Here is a 21,608-nt window from a genome sequence, read left to right as displayed (position 1 = left end):
CAGCAAAATCGGGAAAAATGAATTCTTGGTGGATCTACTAAATATGACCACAATTTACTGTACAAAGTAAACAATGACAGACACAATATATTTCATATTGCGGTATTCGATTGCTACGTCAATGTGTTCGAGCTGCTGGTGAGGAGCAAATTTTCCCGCCAAATGCAACATGTTGTTACCATTAGCATCTAGGTTGCTATCAAGTCTGTGGTACCGCCCAACTTATACATCAAATTGAACACATTGACGTAATAGCAAGAAAACACAACACGAAATATATTGCGTCTGTTCTTGTTTACTTAATATAATAAATTGTGGTCATATTTTAATAGCTCCACCAAGAATTCCCCATTTTTCGTTTTTGTCGCTATGAAAATATTTTTCCTCTTAAAAGTTATACTACTAACTAGCTAGTTCATCTACAAGTCCAATATTCATATATCCCTCAAATTAGTTGTGTGTATTGATATAAGGAACAATGGGATAATATATTTGGAAATAATGTATTCTATTCTTCAAATCCTGGTGAGTCCAATTCCTAAATATATTGGATATATTGATGGGAAACAAAATTCATTGTTCCCAAATAAGACTAGTGCCCATCAATATATTTCCCATCAATATATCCAATATTTAGGAATTGGACTCACTGGATTTGGAGAATATAATTCATTATTCCTAAATAACTAGGTATTCTCCCATTGTTCCTCATATCAATTCAACTATATTTAATCTATCTAAATATTTAATTTATTTCATGTGTCTACTAACTATATTTCGGACAAGATTTATTTCTTCCATGTGTCTACTAATTACTATATGTAATTTATCTAAATATTTCCAGTACTAGCATACATAAAGAATTTAAATACTCAGAACATGAATGTAAAGTATGAGGTCTACTCATCAATGGATCGTTTGTGGGAGGATGTTGAATTGAGTGCACAAGATGCTGAAGCAGCGGTAGATTCATCGGAATTAATCTCAATAGTGGTGAAATTTGGAGGCGATGAAATTCGTGGTAGAGTTACTAAAAAATGACCATAATTTATTGTGCAAAGTAAACGAGGACACGCATAGCATATTTCATGTCACGGCTTGACATGCATATATATTATGGGGTTCGGCACTTCTGCCAAGCTGCCCCGGGATGGCTGCCATGCTTTGAGGAGCCAATTTTCTCGTCAAGTGCAATATGTTATTACCACCAGTATCTACATATATTGCTATCAAATCTTTGGTACTACCCAACTCATACATCAAGTTGAACACTTTGAGGTAGCGACATGAAACCACAACATGAAATATGTTACGCCTTACGAATGTCCTCGTTTACTTTGTATAGTAAATTATGGTCATTTTTAGCAACTCCACGAAGAATTCATCGTTTCCCGATTTTGCCACTAGGAAGAATAATTCCTATGAATCTACTGCTGCTTCAAAATATTTATATTGTACACCCAATTCAACAGCATCCCACAAACAATCCATTAATGTATAAGCACCACAATTTATATTGGTATTTAATTCTTCATGTAGGCTACAATTTACAAATATTCTTCATGTGTGCCGTCCAACTCATACATCAAATTGAACATATTGACGTAATAGCAAAAAAACACAATATAAAATATATTGTGTTTGTCCTTGTTTACTCAAATAGTAAATTGTGGTTGTATTTTAATAGCTCCACCAAGAATTTGCCATTTTTCGTTTTTGTCGCTATGAACAATACATTACACCGCTACATATGACCACCGTTTCCATGTTAATTTCTTAAGATTTTTCCTCTTTAAGTAATATTACTAATTAGCTAATACATCAACAAATCCAATATTACTATATATATCAGTTAAATTAGCCGAATTGATACAAGGAACATTGGGATAATACCTATTTAGGAATAATGTATTTCATTCTTCTCATCCTAGTGAGTTCAATTCCTAAATATATTGAATATATTGATGGGAAATATAATTCATTATTTCCAAATAGGACTAGTGTCCATCAATATATTTCCTATCAATATGTCAAATATTTAGGAATTGCACTCACTAGGGTTTGGAGAATATAATTCATTAGTTCCAAATATCTAGGTATTCTTCCATTATTCTTTATATCAATTCAACTAATTTAACTGATATATATATAGTAATACATTATTCTTTATATCAATTCAACTAATTTAACTGATATATATATATAGTAATATTGGAGTTGTTGATGTACTGGCTACTTAGTAGTATTATGAAATTAGAGAGGAAAAATCTAAAGAAATTAATATGGTGTAGTATGATTGATGTATGAGTATGCTAATATAAAGATGATGTGATACAGACACATAGATACATATCAAGAAAATAGAAGATGAAAAACTACTTCATTATATACAATGCATTTGAGTGACATAACAAAATTCTATTTATATAGAAAAGAAATGTAACAGTGAATACCTTTTAAATTTTCACATTCGAAAAATTTATAATAATAACAGAAAATTGTTATCGTTTTCTACTTTGAAAAATCATATTTTCTATATCCCATTTTAATCATTCCTATTTTTCTACAATTATATATCATATTTTCAGTATATTAAATCAATTAGCAACTAATTTACAGAATCTTGAAATCAAATTTGTCTATATAAATGAAATTGATTTTTCTGATATTTTAAGAATAATATTTAATAAATAATATTTATATAATATATAGAGTACTTGTAATTGGATTTTAAAACATTTCATGCGAAATTATGTTGATTATTTTAAAAATATTTCATGCAAATTTAAAACAGTTGCAATTTGTATGCATATACTCCCTCCGTCCCATAAAAGTTGAGACAAAATTTTTGGGCACGGAGATTAAGAATTTATATTAAATAAATATGAGAGATGAAAAAAGTAGAAAAAATAAGAGAGAGTAAAGTAAATGATGGAATAAAGTAAGAGTGATTAGATGTTTTGTCTTTTATTAAAAAAGAAAATGACTCAACTTTGTTGGGACGGACCAAAAAGGAATACGACTCAACTTTTATGGGACGGAGGGAGTACATGTTATTGGAATTTTACCAATACTCACACTGTTTGCATGATTTTAGGACGATAAAGTGAATTTGGTTCGAAAAAGATTAGACATACTTTAAAAAATTAAAATAAATACAAAATATTATAAATTTCAAAAATAAATAACATAAAAAATATTAATTTCAAAATTAATTAACATAAAAAATAATGTTAATATAATAATTAAATCCTATTTTAACAGAAACTCTATATATATGTTCCCAAATCAATACTTATAATAAAACAATAGTAATTTTAAGTCAATGACTTAGGCTTGACGCTAGTAGCATACTGCAAAATTTCACAATAGTAGAATATTTTCTTTATCAATTATGTGAAAATTAAATTTGCATGGAATCAGTCAAAAGGTGAAAAGCAATATTTAACCAGCCCAAACTTAATCTCTCCCTTCTTACCTCTCGGCCCAAAAGGGAAAAGAAAATAAAGAATCAGCCCAAAAACTAAACCCAAATCAGGGGAAAGAAATCGGTCCAACCTCATTAATTAAAACAAAATGGCCCAAGTCAAAATGTATTAAATAGATTAGATTTACCTTAAATTTAAATACCAACATAGGGGAGCACGTATAATTGGAAATTTGCGATCTCTGGTGCCTCGAGTAAATTGAAATGGTGGTTGGGGTGGCGGAGACTAAACTGAACGGAGAATTGTAACTCACCGGTGTCGCCTCGGACTGGAACGGAGTCTCCGGTTTGGAAGCCGCACAACTGGAGGGGAATGGGCGGCGACAGAGAGGGGGATGGATTGGGCAGGAATTCGGTCGAATCATCAATACTAGCCATTGATGATGCCGGAAATGCAGTTGAGATCGTAAGGGAAGAATACACAACTTTGTCAATCCAGTTGAACTCCTTGTATAATCTAAGGCGTCGCCGGAGTAGCGGCCGGCGGCGGCGAAGAAGCTGGAGTGGTGGTGATGATGGGTAAAAGAATATTTATAAAAATAATTAGGGAATGAATTAGGAGTAAAAACTCAGAATTAAAAGTTTAACTTGGTCAAAATCGGGAGTAAACCCGTTGACCGTTAGTTTTTAACGGAAATATTGACGGAGAACCAAAATGATCAAATTTCTATATGTTCAGGACCAAAAAATCCAAAAGATAATGTTTAGGACCAAAAACATAAAATAACCATATGTTCAGGACCAATTTTGACATTTACTCTTTATATTATCTTCTTTAAGTATTTTGTGTTAATTTAAATTGTTGATAGAGCTTCCTTTCAAGTTCAATTCCTAATAGTTACAATTTCTAAACAATGTTAACATTGTATAAATATTTTATAAAAATTGATAATATAGCCACCAGCCCCACCCCAAGTGAAGGATCTCCATCGAATAAAACAAATACCACATCTGTCCTATTAGGAATGAAACGTTTTCCTTTTAATTTGTTCCATTAAAAATGAAACATTTTCTAAAATGAAAGCATCTTTATCTCTACTTTTTTATCTCTCTTACTCTACTCTTTCTTCATTAACTCACAAAACAATACTACATAAAAACCCGTGCAAATTTCCAAATGTTGCATATTTAATGGAATGGAGGGGAGTACTGAATAAAATAAAGCATTGACCCAACTTTAATTTCCAATATTCCATGCATGATGCATCTATTACATATTCACATATGATATTTAATTGATAACATATGATATTTAAATGATAGACTAAAGTCTCATTTTGATCCTTAACATATTGCGATTTTATGATTTTGGTCCAAAATATTATCTTTTGAATTATTTGGTCCCTCACAAATAAAAACGAGTCACATTTGGTCCGAATTTGACGGAACTGTTAAAATTTAACAGTCAACCAAATTTTAATTACATTTTGACCGGATTAAGAGTTAATATTAGAATTTTAATTTCTTTCAAAAAAAATGAGGAAAATGCAGGGAAATTGATCTCAAATCGTCGTGGATTTCTTCCGGAAAATTTGATGAATGCTTCGTTCCAGCATGGAGATTCAGTTGACAATTAACAAAATTATTAATACAGCAAGGGGATCTAGCACATTGAAGCCTTAGTGATCGGAGGAAATCGGGATTACTACTGAAGATGCTAGCGAGATAGGAGGACCAGGTTCGCCCTAATCCGGCGGCGCCGACGAGTCCTTCGAGCAAAATGTTACCGGTGGCGATGAAATCCCCTAATTCGAGGCAGAGGAAGGAGGAGGATCAACCAGCAACAGGGCGAATTCGGTGTAGCAGAAGCCGGAGACGAGAGCGGAGACGGCATAGGAGGCGACGATCACGGGGCAGGCGGTGTCGCGCGTCTCCAATTCGGTAATGCTCAAGGTGCTGGAGCCAGATCAGGTCCTATCAGGTGAGGCACTTCTTCATCTTCTTCATCTCGTGCTCGGATTGCTTCTTCGCCTAGATGAGCTCGTCGGATTCGGAGGCGCGGCCGAGGAGCTCTGGAAGGAAGGCTCCGGGAAGAAGTCGTGCTTGCTGAATCGCGATTTTTCTCTGGCGGTGAGGGGAGAGATGTGAGGTCGTTCTAGATTTTGGTTTTGGTTTTGGTTTGATTAGTGTATCCCATTTGTGGAGAGTGATTGAGATTTCTTATAACACAAGAGTAACTGGAGGAATTGAGATACGGATTTACAGATTTGGATGAATCTTTTTCCTTTTTTTTTTAAATTAATCCAATTGTATTTTTATCATTATTTTGTCAAAATGTAATTCAAATCTTTGGACCATTAATTTTACAGTTTCGTCAAATTCAATTCGGACCAAATGTGACCCGTTTTTATTTGTGAGGGACCGAATAATTCAAAAGATAATGTTTAGGACCAAAACCATAAAATCGCAATATGTTAAGGACCAAAATGAGACTTTAGTCTTAATTGATATGCCATATACTCCCTCCGTCCCACGTTACTTGAGGCGTTTTCTTTTCGACACGGGATTTAAGAAAATTGTGTTTGGTGAGTTAAATAAAGTAAATGAGATAATAAAGTAAAAGAAAGAAGAGAGAGTTAGTCAAAAAATAAAATGACTTAAGTAACTTGAGACAAACTAGAAAGGAATGCAACTCAAATAACTTGTTAGGTACATACCTATATAATTATTTATGGAGTCAATGAATCGTTCTCTTCATTCACTTAAAAATATTAGTACTAGAATAAATAAATAAATAAGTTTCATTTTCTTGACTGCATGAAATTTTGGTCATTAGTTCTCCGTTCTCATAAATTCATAACTCGGAGTGAGAAAAAAACCAAACCGAATATATGAACTGAACCAAAACGAAATTTTGTTGGGTTTGGTTTTTACGGTTTTTGGGTTCAATTCGGATCGGTTTTAAAAATATAAAATTTTGATTTTTCGGTTCGGGCGAAAAAAAAAAGCAAAAACCCGAATTATATATATATTCTATTATTTTAATAGTATATTGTATATATATAATATTATTTTAATATATTTTATATAATATGTATTATATACTCCCTCTGTTGAATAGGTTCGGCACAAGTTTTAATAAATAAGGGGAAAAGTAAGAGAGAGAGAGAAATGGTAGTGGAAATAATGTTAATGGAGAGTGGGGTCCACATTATTGTATTGGTATAAGTGTTTATGGTAATGGTATAGTTGTAAACAAAATGATGTTGGGTAGTATGTTGTTTGAATTTTTCAAAATTAGAAAGTTCATACTCTTTAGGGACGGACGAAAAAGGAAATAGTTCATACTCCTTGGGGACGAAGGGAGTATATTTTTTATTAATTATATATTTTATATTAGTGATTCATATAAAATAAAATATTTTATATACATATATTAATAGGAATGTGAACAAATGCAAACTCTAAATATTATACAAACTCCAAACTATAGACCATTAAAAAATGTCAACAGATTACAAAATAACAGCAACAAAAAATATCAACACATTGTCAACGGTTGACACCGTGTTGCCATTTTATTGAAATTGTGTTGACATCAAAATCTCATTCTCAAAACAAAATCTTAATGTAAAATGGTAATAATAAAATCGGGTATTACACACAACGAATCATATTTTCTATAAAGTTCGGTTGCACAACCATTTTCCATCCACACACACCATCACCATACAATATCTGAACATACATGACAAGGAACGTGGCCACTAACTAAGTCACTAGACCGGCCAACTCTAAAGAGATAGCGCACGATCTACGGGGTGTAAACTAGTCCGAGTAGGGTTTGCGGCCCTACAAGGACCTGAATTCGATTTAAACATACATGACAAAGTCACTTCAGATAGGTTCATCAAAACACAAAACATGGCAAGACAAACATTTTTCAACTCCTTTCACATAAAAGGTATTTAGAACATAGTCCTTATTTAAAAAGAAAGCTTACCTCACAAGCTTCACTCCTCAACTAACTTCCTGTTCCAACCTCAACTGACGTGCAACAGTTCACCCTTTTTGAAAACATGGTATGCAAAAGTTAAACTTTGCAAAACAATACTCAAATAAAACAATGCATGCATCCTGCGTGTGTGCGCTCAGATTATCCTTTATCTTTTCTTAGAAAAACCTCATATCTCAAACTCGTTCCAAAGTCAGACTCGAAAACTAAGGAATCAGACTCGTCAATTAAACAAAACAGCATCAACAAAAATTATTCTCCCACCCATCGGCATTAATCTTACATACAAGAGACCTTCATGAATTAAAATAAATGTAGCCCAAAACTAATCCCTTTTCTCAATTAAATTCCAATTTGCCCATAAGGGCATCCGGAATGGGGTGGGCGATGCATCGTCCGTCGCATCGTCCGCCACTGCAGCATCGCGGACGATGGTTACCCATCGTCCGCACCCGATACATTGTCCGCGGACGATGCGCGGAGGATACCCATCGTCCGTCGCATCGTCCGCCACTGTGGACGACGCGGACGATGGGTAACGAACGATGCGACGCGTTTCCGTTTTTTTTTTTAATTTTAATTTTATTAAATTTTCAAAACCTATATATTCCTTTTCACTTCATTTTTCACTCACTTCACTCTCAAATTCACACTTCACACTACATTTTCTACATTTCAAGCAAAATGGACTCTGAAGATTATCCGAATAGTTCGATGTTCGGTGGTGCACGATGGCCGGGTACAGAACTCGACGAATACCGGTCATTCGACACCAACGCCGAGTACGATCCCGACTTCAGCACCGACTCGTACGGGCTGTCCGACATGGAGCCTTCTCCCCACCACCCCTACGCCGCCGCTCCCTCTGCTGCCGCCGCATTTGGGTCCGCCACCAAGAAGAAGCGGACCAAGGCACAAGCCCAAAAGTTGCCTACAACGGAGGTGTATGAAGAGTTCACCCCGGGAAGGACGAACTACTCCGACCCCGAATCCATCGTCTTGACGAGATGTTGGATTGATGTTTCGGAGGATCCTGTGTACGCCAATAACCAGAAGGTGACTGCGTATTGGGAGCGCATCGCCGAGATATACAACGCGGCCAAGCCGGCGTACGCGTACAAGCGCCACAGGAAGCAGCTCCGCAAGCACTGAGATCAAATAAAGAAGCAGGTAAATTTGTTCGCGGGGGAGTACGAGAAGTGCGAGAGGGAGCAGGCAGTGGCGAGAGTCTCGCGGATGTGCGGGACAAAGCGATGCAGTCGTACATTTCATTGTACGGCGATTTCAAGCACTACCAGTCTTGGGCGCTCTTGACGGACAAGCAGAAGTTCGTTGGTGGTGTGATTCCCCAATCGACGGCGGCGAGGAGGAGGGCGTCGAAGCGCACCTTCGCTGATCATACAAGTAGCGATAGCGGCGCGTCTCCAATGGACCTCAACAGTCTGGTGTTCGAGGATGAGAGTTCTGACACACCGATGTCCTCCCGGCGTCCCCCTGGCGTCAAGGCTGCCAAGGGCAAGGGCAAGGCCACATCCTCCTCCGCCGCGCCGCCTGACCAGGCCCTGTCGCCGACCCCGAGTTCGACACCGTCTGCGACTTCGACTTCGGCCCATGCCTACGCGAATTTGGCGGACTCCTCCGACTACAAGATGTTTTTGGACGCGCACACCGCCCTCATGCAGGCGACCAACCCGGCCCAAATCGAAGGCATCCAGCGGATGATCAATGGCCTCAGCCGCAAGTTGGGACTACTCTAGACTAGCCTCCTTTTTTGTATTTAGTGCTTTTTTTTATTTCTAATTTTGTAACTTTTTTTTAATTAAGTAAATTTAGAATTTCCCTTTAATTGTGTTGTTTTATTTGTTTATTTTTATTTACATTTGCAAACATAAAAATATAAATACAAAATAGAAGTAAAATGCTTAGGGCGTCGCTTATGGCGGGGTATAGTCCGCCCCACTGCAGGTGGAAGGTGTTAGGTTTCGTATACTGAAAAGCATGTTTCGAGCAAGTGTTTCGCGCGTATAGAATTTTGTTTATATACGTAAAACTCTACAATCCACTCTAACCCGATTCAGTATTATTCGAGCAGTCTCGCACGAATAGAATCACTATTATTATTACATTGTGTTTGCTTGTGCATTTATAAGATGTTTTACAAACATTTAAATGCATAAGAAGTAAACAAAGTCTAAGTCTTTTGCTTAGTAGACCGGTTGTGGGCGTCGTCCACTTTAAGGTAACACGGTCAGATCTATGCAATGCTTTGCAAAAGAAAAAGAAGAATTTCACAACCTAGATAGGTTTAGACTACCTATCGTGAAAGGTTGCAATGTTAGTCCGCATATTTCTAAGCTTTACTGAAATAAGATGACATTAGTGTGGTATAGCACTGAACGGATCTAACAGCAAGACGTGTCTTTATGCTATCTACTGAAATACTGGGTCTTGATAAAATACTATTTCTTAATCTACATATGTTAGCATTGAGCATACGATATTGATTATGCACTACTTTGACTTATCAAATGGTGCGGGTTTTTCGCAACCCAATAATCCTGATATATTGGGTAGTGGTGATTAATATCTAGCGGTGCTAGGATTGCGATTATGTTGAATCGCGCACGAGGTGAGTCTCGTTTGATAATGTCCTCAAGAGGAGCTCGAATAAGGTTTTATTATTCAGAAAACTGGCCAGTTGGAGTTTTATCGCTCTATGAATAATAAATAAATGTTTCTTGCTAAGTCCACTCTTGGAATTAATAAGATATTGATTAATTAAGTCCATAGCAGACATTGATTAATTAATGGACATTTATATCTTAAGCGCGAGAAATAAATAATAAACAAAAGTGGAAACCCGAATTACTTGTAATTTCGGATTTGGATGGGGAGAGTTCAATATTACTTCTGTAGTGGCTGCTCGTAATATTCCAATATAAGCTTGTATTAAATTGTGGGTTCAATTTAATTAGTAGAAAGCTAATTGGAGGAGCCCATATCCAAAACCTTCCATAGTCCATGTCTGGGCCCAAAAGGAACGTAATATAAATAGGAGAATAAAGGAGAGACAAACATATAATTTTATTTTACTTGAAATTTTCAATCTCCTCTCTCTACAGGAGGAGTCGAAATTTTCAGCTCTCCTCCGTGAGAATTTTGTGTCTTCTTTATTCGAGTCCTAGTATTTTGATGAGATCAGTCCACCCTGATATCGAGATACAGTTCGGGAACCAGAGAGAAGATCCGTGGTCTAGTATTGAAGATCACCATGGAGAAGGCGCAAGCAATCGTCGATTCTTTGGAAAATCAAAATCGGTAACCCTAAACCATAGAATTCATGTTTTGGGATTTACTTTCTTTGAGCATGAATTTTTGCGTTCTAGCATGCAATTATTTGTTTAACATGTGAATTGATTAATCACATAATCGGTCAAATAGATCCGTATCTGATTTATTTGTTTTGTACAAGTCTTCCGTTGTGCAAGGGGCACCAAACCCCATCAGAAGGGGCGGAGGATAATATGTTGATGTGGCGGTGCATAAGGCGGGGCTTAGGGCGTCGCATAGAGCGCCCCATTGTGGATGCCCTAACAAATAATAGCCCAACAAAAATACTGGTAAATTTTCCTCTCCCCTTTTCTCCCAATCTAAATCTTTTATTAAATTTCTAATCGTTTGATTTCATGCTCTATAAATATTAAAGTTTGCAGCTTTATCAAGAAAAAATTTCCAGAATTCAAGAAGAGTTAAAGTTCGATTTCGTGAACTACTATGATTATGTGCAAGACTTTCGAAAATTGTGGATATACCTTGCTGAAGAAGCAAAACTTGCAGAAAGAGAAGGTATTGAAAAATCACAACTCTCTCACACTATGATGTTGAGAATTTATTGGTGAAGAAACGTGTAGAAAGGGTTTAAGAGAAGGAATCTATGTTGACCAAGGTTTTGACTGATAAAATAAATGGGAATCTATACTAATATAAAAGGCGAGTTTTGGCCTTATTTTGAAATATTCATAAGTTGTGGGATGAATTTAGATATTTATAATTTTTAAGAAATAGGATTAAAATGGAGGTTACAAATCTTTATGATAATAAGAGGACTATGATTTGTAACTTCCAACCATATACATTAACTTAATTTCAAATGTGAAATTGTCACAATAAAAATAAGTTATTGAGAATAATAAATGTAAAGATAATATAAAAATAGTGGCATGTTTAATTTTTTAATATATATATTTATAACATGAGAGTTATTCAACTCTACATAGTAGTATTAATTATTAATATGGCTACATATACGGCTTTTCATACGTGCCCTCTTATAATCATAAAAGATTTATAACCTTCATTTTAATCTTAATTATTAAAAATTATAAATATCAATTCATCCCACTAAACAAAGTAACGTAAAGGTAATAAAAATGACATTTAAATAAATCAATCAATTTTCAATGTAAATTTAAGGCGGTCAATCATGTTATAATTCCATCAATTTATGATTGTTTCTTCATACATTTTACCTATAAATAGGTATCATTGGTTAGATAAAATTCATTCCTCTTTGTCTTTTCTCATTGCATCACGAATTCTCTGCAAAAAGATATTTTTACTTCCAGTATAATTATTACTCTTTATCGATAGTAGTACATTTATATGAATCTATTATACACATTATTTATTATTATTATTATTATTATTATTATTATTATTATTATTTGTTTAATAACATTGTCTCAGCTTTTATTTTTTTAGATACCATTGATGTTATCATTGACCCTGGCAAGGTTATTATATAATCTAATTTTCAGCTCATTGAGATTAAAATTGATTCGCAGTGAGTATTGATCGTCATTTTGTTTTTATTTTCTACTCGAATTTAACGTTTAAGACATTTGAATATATCAAGCTGATTGATAATGTAGTTGAGGAGACACTATTTGGCATTTTTAAATATTACTCTCAACTATAATATTGTTATTTGTTTTTTTAACATTGTTGCTACTTCTATTTTTTTTTTTTAGATATTATTGGCGCAATTGTTGACCTTAGCAAGATTATTAAACGTGATAATTGTTGATTTATGGTGAGTGTTGATTCATCTTTTTTTTTTCAACATTGTTTTATTTTTGTTGATTCATCTAAAGTTGTGTCAATATAGTTTGTGTATATTATTTTGCAGAATATCAGAATATTGGTGATGCTTCATGGATAAGTTCTTATTGTTCCTATTGGGATGCAATTTTTTGGCATAAAGAACCGTTGGGGAAATCATCTAGAAACAAAAAACCAAAATTTTCATATTGTTGTATGAGTGGAATATTAAGCTTCCTATGATGTATGCTCCTCATGTTGTCTTTCAAGATTTAATATTCTATAAAGATTTTTAATGTTTTTGTTATTTAAAAAATATTATATTTCATATAGTTGAGTTCACCTCGATGGAAGGTTGGATTTATAAATTGGTTGAACACTGGTCAATCACTGTATGTGTACAATTGCATAGTCAATGAACTCTTTTATGTTGTGTCACTATTTAATTTTTATTTCATAAATATTATATATTTTATAAAGTTTGTCTAATTTTATTTGGGATCTATAAACCATGTATAATTTTATATTTTCTCATTTCATTTATTTAATTGACCTTTTAATTTAAAATTTAATAGGTCGTGCAACGCACGGGATTGATACTAGTTAAGGATAAATTGCAAGAATAAGAGTAACCCAATTGGAATGATAAATGGGCTTGAATAAAAATAGATAAAAGTGATAGGCCCAAAAGTATATAATTTTAGTGCATTGTTTAAATTGTGTTGTTTAAATTTTAGTGCGTTGTTTAATTTTAGTGATAGGCCGAAATTTCCCATATCAACGACTCTCACGTCAATCTCGTCGACTACTTTCACTACACAATTAATCAACAACAAATCAAGCATTCAATATTTCCATTCGCAATCAGTCAAAACAAAGATGGTAATTTTTTTCAAAATCTATCATTTGCTCGTTCTCAAAACAAAATCTTAATGTAAAATGGTAATAATAAAAGCGGGTATTACACCCAATAATCATACAACTATTGATCAAATAATCGAAGGCATTATAAAATTCAAGTACTCTCAAGCACTAGATTTCTAAAAGTTCAGCTACTAACAATTGAACACATGCTCAACATGTCGCAAACTAGATAAACCCTCATATGCATGACTTTATAAATTGTACTTACTGAATAAATTCCACTAGCTAGTTTTAAGTAGAATATAAATTTTATCAAAACATCTCTTAGAGATAATATCCCCTTCGACATGGCTGAGATTCAGTTCTATAAAATAACAATACTACTCATTCTCGTATGCTGATCACCGCGATACAAAATGTCATAGTATTGGGTGACACAATCCTGCACATATTGATAATCGAAAGTATTTTACGGATGTCAAATCATGTCGTCCATTATCATATCAATTCTGCATTAGCACTCGTGCCGTCCATTATCAAAACTATTAGTAGTGGAAGAACGACTCCACCGAACTCAAATCACCTTCCAACATCATCGCTATTAATGAGTATTGACCTCAGTGACTAAAATCACTTTTATATTAGGGTTATCTTCTTGTAAATACATGAACTTTCATAATTTTTTGATTTTTCCCCAGAATTTTATTTTTTGAATATAAATGCATGAACTTTAGAGTTTTCTAATTTTTCCCCAAATTGAAAAATCAAAACTGATGTGGCAGTTGTAATTTTGATTAAATAATTTAAATAAATAAAATATTTAAAAATAAAATTCCATGTCATCATCTTCATCACCTACTTCTCTCATTTCTCTTCCTCCAAGTCATAGAACCAATATGTCATCCCACGACATCTCTCGCTCGAGCAATTGCAGTCATCAAATGTGTCATTGCTCTTAAACTTGCACTTGTAGTCACACATCAAATTACAGTCGTCCATTGTTTTGTTTCGGGATTTCATAGACAATTTTAAAAATGAAAACTTTCAAGCAAACCTCCATCTTCTAAAGTGAAAGTGTTAGGAAAGAAATCATGGAATTAAGGTGATTGATTCTAAATTGATTGTATACCATAACTAGAATAGAATCTCCAATGATCTAGTTTACCATATGTAAATTACCTCATGCCTATAAAGGCTGTTCATATTGAATCAAGCAATAAGAATACACTTTTCCGATCCCTAATTATTTCTTCATGGTATCAGAGTGGATAACCGATTGTGGGTTAATTTAACTGATCCAACAATATATCTGGGCTGAAACCGAAAAAATGACTGATCCAGCAGTATATCTGGACTTAAAATTTGGGCCAAGTGGTCCAATTGACTGAAAAAAAATTGGGCCAAGTGGTCCAATCGATTAAAAAAAGTCCAACCCCTCCAAGGTTCACCTTGAAGGGTTTGAGGGAGGGTGTTGACAATTGAAACTAAAAAAAGTAACTTATAACTGTCTCACATCGGTGTCAAAAGAAAACTGAAACTCTTATATAAGTCTCATGAGCCCTCTTCCTAGCACCAATTGATTTTAGGATGGAACCCATTTATATCATGGTATCATATAGAGACAAAAATAAATACTAGTAATAATTAGAAATTTAATACTCGTCAGTTAGGACTCCATACCAATTCATAACAGCTAATCAAAAATTAGATTCGAGAAAAAACTAGAAGCTAATGGAAACAGATTTCAATATAAAAGGTGAAAGTTTTGCTAAATTTGATTTGCCCAATCTTAACCCATTCGGTCTGCTAAAATATGGAAGAGAAAGTTCACTGGAGCCATTAAGAAATAGAAGAGAAATCAAAACACGAAGTGAAAGAAAAAGGGGACAGAGGTGGAGTAATGAAGATGATTATATGGATTTTATTTTTATTTTTTTAGTTATTCAAATGAAAATTACAACCGCCACATAAGCTTTAATTTGCGACATGAGCTTTGATTTTTCAATTTAGGGAAAAACTAGAAAACTCTAAGAGCATCCGCAGCGGTGCTCTTAGCACCGTCCGTCCGTCCGTGCCGCTGAGCATCCGTCGTCCGTCCGCCGCTGCAGCTCGTCCGTCCGTGCCACCGGCACGGACGTGCTCTTAGCTAAGAGCACATCCGCGCCGCTGAGCACCCATACGTGGCAACGTCTGATTGGCCAACGGCTAATTCGATTTTTTATTTTTATTTTTTTTATATTTGAAATTTATTTAAAAAAATGTTTTAAAATAAAAAAAAATATTTTTCCACTTCCCAAAAAATTATATTCGTTTTCTACCCACTTTTAATTTATTTTTTAATTTTTTTCACCAAAATTCACATTTTCATCTATAAATACCTCCACTTCAACACAAAAAAAATCACATTCTCTCATCTTTTTTCTCATATTCTCATCTTTGTAGGATTTTAATTATGTATTTTTTTTATTTTCTAAGATTTTAATTATGTAATTTTTATTTTTTAGGATTTTAATTATGTAATTTTTATTTTTGAATATATTTTTATAATGTAGAAATGTTTTTAATAATTGGATTATTTAAATTGAATAATGGAATGGTGGGACCTTTGATCTTGTCCTTAGCTAAGAACACGGACGTGGGTGTTGTGCTCTTAGCTAAAGACAAGGAGTAAAAGTGGGTCCGGGCCCACTTCCGTGCTCTTAGCTAAGAGCACGGATGGGGATGCTCTAAAGTTCATGCATTTATATTCAAAAAATAAAATTTCAGTGAAAAATCAAAAAATTGTGAAAGTTCGTGTATTTACATGCAAATAACCCTTTATATTATTATGGGTAATGATTTTGAAGGATTTACTTGTAATTTTACATTGTCTTTTTTTTAATTAATTTTGAAATTTATATTATATTGCTGTTATTTTAAAATCTGAAAAATTAAATCTAATCTATTTTACACCAAATTCGCTTTGTCGTCCGTCCTATAAATATGTAAATAATTTAAGTATTTTATTATTTAAGATTTCAATAAGTTGATTGTATGAATAATCAACATAGTTTGCATGAAATATTTAAGAATTCAATTATGAGTATTATATTATATAAATATTAATATTGAAGTATTATTATAGTTTCCATTCTAAAACTCAGAAAAATAATGATTAATTTGATTTCATAATTCTAGAAACTAGTTGTTAATTGATTTATCTCAATTCAAATATTACCCTAGATATGAAATATTATTATAGAAAACATGGGAATTGTAAAATTGGATATATAAAATAATGTTTTTGAAAGTAAAAGTAGAACTAAAACTAAAGGCATTATGTCAAAAATTATATTCTTTTATTAATATAAATTTATCGAATGTGATGCCGAATTTCCCTTTTCTCATTAAATACTAGTGTTATAAAATATTTTTAAAAATATTAATCGTAACATTTCCTTTCTATATAACTAGGATTTTGTTATGTCATTGTTATGCATTGAGAAATAAAATTCCATCTCTCTCTCTGGCTTTTGAAGATAGGAAGTTGTTCATCTTTTTTTCTTTAATTTAATTACCTTCTCTGTAATATATTGGTAGATCGAACGTGCATATTCGTAATCATGGAGATAAATCAAAAGCAAACAACTACGGAATATGTGAATTCCTCACCTAATCGTAAGTTCTTACTTTCAAATGAAAATTTCAAGCTAGACACGTTTAAAATTTAATGCTAATTCATTTCATTTTTTGTTTATTTTGGGTGACAAGGCGTAAGGCCAATTTATTTGAATTTAAAATTTTTTAGGACATTGGCCGCGTATTTATTTGAATTTAAAATTTTTTAGGACATTGGCCGCGTATAGTAGTGTGATCCGTTGCTAACTTTTCTTAAATTGCTAACTTGTTAACTAATAAACGTAGTATATTTAAAATGTCAATACGAAGATACTGAAGTGTCAACATATAAACTTAAGTTGCTATATTAATACATTGTGTGGACATTAATATTTAAATGTCAACATAGTTTATTAAAAATGTCAACACAAATATGTGTTGACGTTTTTAATACATTACGTTGATAAATTAACAAGTTAACAATTTAAGAAAAAATAGCATTATAATGCACCCCTTAGCCACATAAGTACTAAAAATTTACTCCACTTATTATTTATAAAGAAAAAATGGTTGAAATATTGTTAGTAAATATCAAAGTACACTTTATTAGAAAAAGGAACTTACTAAAGTTGGAAGTGGTGGACGAACCTAATAAAAATTCCAAGGTATTGGTTGTGGACGGAATGATATATATACACTCCGTATTATTTAGAAATTCATTAAAATGTTAAAAAATAGTGAAATCCAAACCTTACACATAATTCAAATTCGAAATTCCATCAAAGTTTTTTAATTCGAGCAATTTAATTAACAAATCATTTTCGAATATTCGTGTAGGCCGAAGAACATTAAGTAAGATCGCGGAGCTAAACAATGCTGCACTGAAGGAAGACTATGTTACTGCACAAGAGCTATATAATGAAACCCCAAACTTGATCAGAACTCCCATAACAGGAGGTGAAGTCGCACTTCACATAGCCGCAGTCGAAGGCCATGAAACCTTCGTCTCAAAGTCATTGGAAATCATGGAAAAAGATGACGTGGCAGCTCAGAACGTGATAGGTGCACTGCACTATGCTTCGCTGCAACTGTTGGCCACATCAAAATTGCTAGATTAATGTTGGAAAAATACCCAAATTTGGCAAATATTAAGGGTGAAAATGGTGTTTGGCCGCTCTATATGGCTGTATTCCAAGAATTTGGTGAAATGGCTGAATTTCTTCACCCTTACTCAAATATTGGATCATGGACCCCACTCGAAAAGGCCGACTTGTTGACGTCAGCGATTGACTCAAATATGTATGGTATGTACGCAATAGATGATGTCACGTAAATTGATAATAAATGATGGTAAATGTTTAATTGGTTGTGGACGTAAATTGATAATAAATGATGGTAAATGTTTAATTGGTTGTGGTTGTGGCATCCTCTTAAATATTATTATGATAAATGTAATTGGAATTTTTCTAGATCTAGCTATGAAGATTTTGAGCGAAGATAAAACATTGGCTGTAGCTGAAGATGTCAATGGCAAGACACCATTGCAATTGCTTGCAAAGAAGCCATTGGCATTTCCTCAAGATGGCCAAGGATTTTGGGTCGTTAAAGCCTTAAAGGTTAGTAATTCTGAATTCTATAAATTTTATTCCGACTTTGGTCCCATAAAATAATTTCTCTATAACCCAAAATATAAAGTTTATTGAAACTTTAACCAAAATAAAAGATCATTAATCTTACTATCGGAGGGAAGGGAAACGTTTACTAACTAAAGTGCATTTATCGCTAGACTTTATTACCCCTTATCGTTAAGTTTTTTTTGCTTTTACAAAAACAACATTATTTAATACTCAATTTCATTCGAAGATAAAGTCTCCTTTGGCATTTTTGGTTTGCCCGTCAATAAAACTCTCATTTTATTTTTACTAATGGTAGATAGGTTTTACAATTCGTTAACTCACTCAAATCATACTTTATTGTATAACAAATAGTACATAATACTCGTACCACGCATTCTACTAACTAATTCTATAACAAATAGTACATATATATTTTAGAGTAAAGGCCAAAATTGATCCTAAACATATGGTCATTTTACCTTTTTGGTCCTAAACTTTATCTTTTGGATTTTTTGGTCCTGCACATATGAAAATTTGATTATTTTGGTCATCCGTTAATAGTTCCATTAAAAACTAACGGTCAACGACGATTTTGACCAAATTAAACTCTTAATTCTGATTTTTAAGTCACTAATTATTCTCCTAATTAATCTCCAAATTATATGAAGTTGGATGCAATAATGACGACAAAAAATCCAATATGAATTAGTTCATCATAAATCCAATAATTCATGAATCGCAATTAACTTCACAAATTAAGAAGAATTAGTTAGTCATAGCCACAATCTAGAATGCCACATCAATTTCCCCCAATTTAAAAAAATTAAGATGAGTAAACCCTAGGACGAGGAAGACGATCCAGGCTCGGCGAGAAATTCGACTGCAGATTTGGCCATAATGGTGGCGAATTCGTGCAAGCTGAGGACGCCGTCGCCGTTGGTGTCGGCCTCCTGCATCATGTCGCTTAGCTCGCGGTAGGTGAGGGCGTGCCCCATCTTAGCCATCTGTCCGGCGAGCTCGGCGGCGGTGATGTAGCCGCTGCCGTCGCGGTCGAAGGAGCGGAAGAGCTCGATGAGCTGGTCCTGGTTGAGAAGCACCTCCTTGTTGGTGTCAGCGAGGATTGCGCCGACTAGCTCGTCGAATTCGATGGAGCCGTTGCGGTTGGCGAGGAGGGAGTGGATCTGGTCGCCGGAGGGCTTGAGGCCGAGCGAGCGGAGGAGGGCGGCCATCTCCAGCTGCGTGAGGCTGTCGTCGTGGTCCATGTCGAACCGGGCAAAGATGTCCCTCATCTGGTTTAGCTGATTGGATTCCATCTTAGCCATTGTCAGGCTGCGGATTGCTGCCATATACCATTGTCGAATTGGAAGAAGACCTAATTTCTGTGTGCAGCTCTGCTTTGGTTTAGGAGATTAATTAGTGACTTAAAAATCAGAATTAAGAGTTTAATTTGGTCAAAATCGCCGTTGACCGTTAGTTTTTAACGGAATTATTGACGGAGGACCAAAATGATCAAATTTCTATATGTGCAGGACCAAAAAATCCAAAAGATAAAGTTTAGGACCAAAAAGGTAAAATGACCATATGTTTAGGACCAATTTTGGCCTTTACTCTATATTTTAATACTCGTATTCGTATTGAGTCAAAGTGAAATATTTACTGATAGAGTATTACATATTAATGCTATGTTTTGGTCGATCAACACATCATTTATTTGATGTTGGATATTCATTTTCCAATTTTCTTACAAGAGTTCGATATTTTTAGTACTAAACTATATGAAGAAGTCGAAGAGCCATAAAATGAACACAAAGTGTGATGCATATGCATTAATGGATTGTTTATGGGAAGCTGTTGAATCATGTAAAGATGACACAGAATCAGCCGCAGATTCTTCCAAATTATTTTTCATAGCGGCAGAATCAGGAAACGACAACTTCTTGGCTGAGTTGTTTAAACTGGACCATAATTTACTATATAAAGTAAACGAGTCGACGCATAGCATATTTCATGTTGCGGTTTTGAATCGCTATGTTAAAGTGTATAACTTAATGTATGAGTTGGGTGGTACGAAAGATTTGATAGCATCATACATAGATGATGAAGGTAACAATATATTGCATTTGGCGGGAAAATTGGCACCTCAAAATCAACTTGACAACATCCCTGGTGCCGCTTTGCAAATGCAACGAGAACTATTGTGGTTCAAGGTATGGGACTTCTCTACTTTATTCTCTATCTAACTTTTCTCTCTATCTGCTTTAACTATTTAATATGTCATTTTCTTAGAACGAGTGCCTAAATGAAGTGTCTCACTTACTGTATAACGTATTATTGTGAAATTGTTTCCAGGTGGTTGAGAAGCTATTCGGCCGTCGTTCAGAAATAAGAAGAACCACGAAGGACAAACGCCTCATGAATTATTCATATCTGAGCACAAAGACCTAATGGAAAAAGGAGAGAAATTCATGAAGCAATCCGTGAAATCGTGCATGCTCGTGGCGATACCCATCGCGACAGCCGTGTTCACGATGGCATTCACCGCCCCCAACAACAATAGGATTCTCACGGTGACGATGATCTCCTTGCTCGCCTCGATGTTCATGTTCATGACAATACTCACGTCACGCTACTCTGTCGACGACTTCCTCAAAAAGTTGCCGCTTTGTCTGGTTGCTGGCTTGTCGGCACTCTTCTTCTCGACCGTGACGATGATGGTAGCATTCTTCGCGTGGTTGCAGTTTTTCGAGCACGGGTGGGCGGCGATGACACTGCTCTTGGTCTTTTTTGTGAGCACGCCAACGATGTTTATGGTGTTAGAGTATCCTCTGTTGGTGTCTATACTACGTTGTACCTACCAATGCACGGGGTTGTTCAGGTCGTACAACCCGTTACATTTCTAGGTATACATAGGACTAGATTCAAATAATTGGCGGATAGAAATATTGGGGTCTGACGCACTAAAAAAGGTCGTTCACAACGTTGAAATGTT

At 34.4% G+C, this 21,608-nt stretch overlaps 2 pseudogenes; one reads left to right on the top strand and one right to left on the bottom strand.

The window, feature by feature from the left end:
* The first annotated feature begins 5,371 nt into the window (after positions 1-5,371).
* Positions 5,372-21,519, top strand: LOC148931749 (uncharacterized; annotated as a pseudogene).
* Positions 19,459-19,965, bottom strand: LOC148931750 (putative calcium-binding protein CML16 pseudogene; annotated as a pseudogene).
* Positions 21,520-21,608: the final 89 nt, after the last annotated feature.

This window comes from Salvia hispanica, chromosome 2 (assembly GCF_029641045.1).
Source record: "Salvia hispanica isolate PSC_SH4W2 chromosome 2, Shi_PSC_v1, whole genome shotgun sequence".
Classification (NCBI taxonomy): domain Eukaryota; kingdom Viridiplantae; phylum Streptophyta; class Magnoliopsida; order Lamiales; family Lamiaceae; genus Salvia; species Salvia hispanica.
The sequence above is the reverse complement of the archived record's forward strand: the minus strand, read 5'-3'. Positions and strand labels throughout refer to the sequence as shown.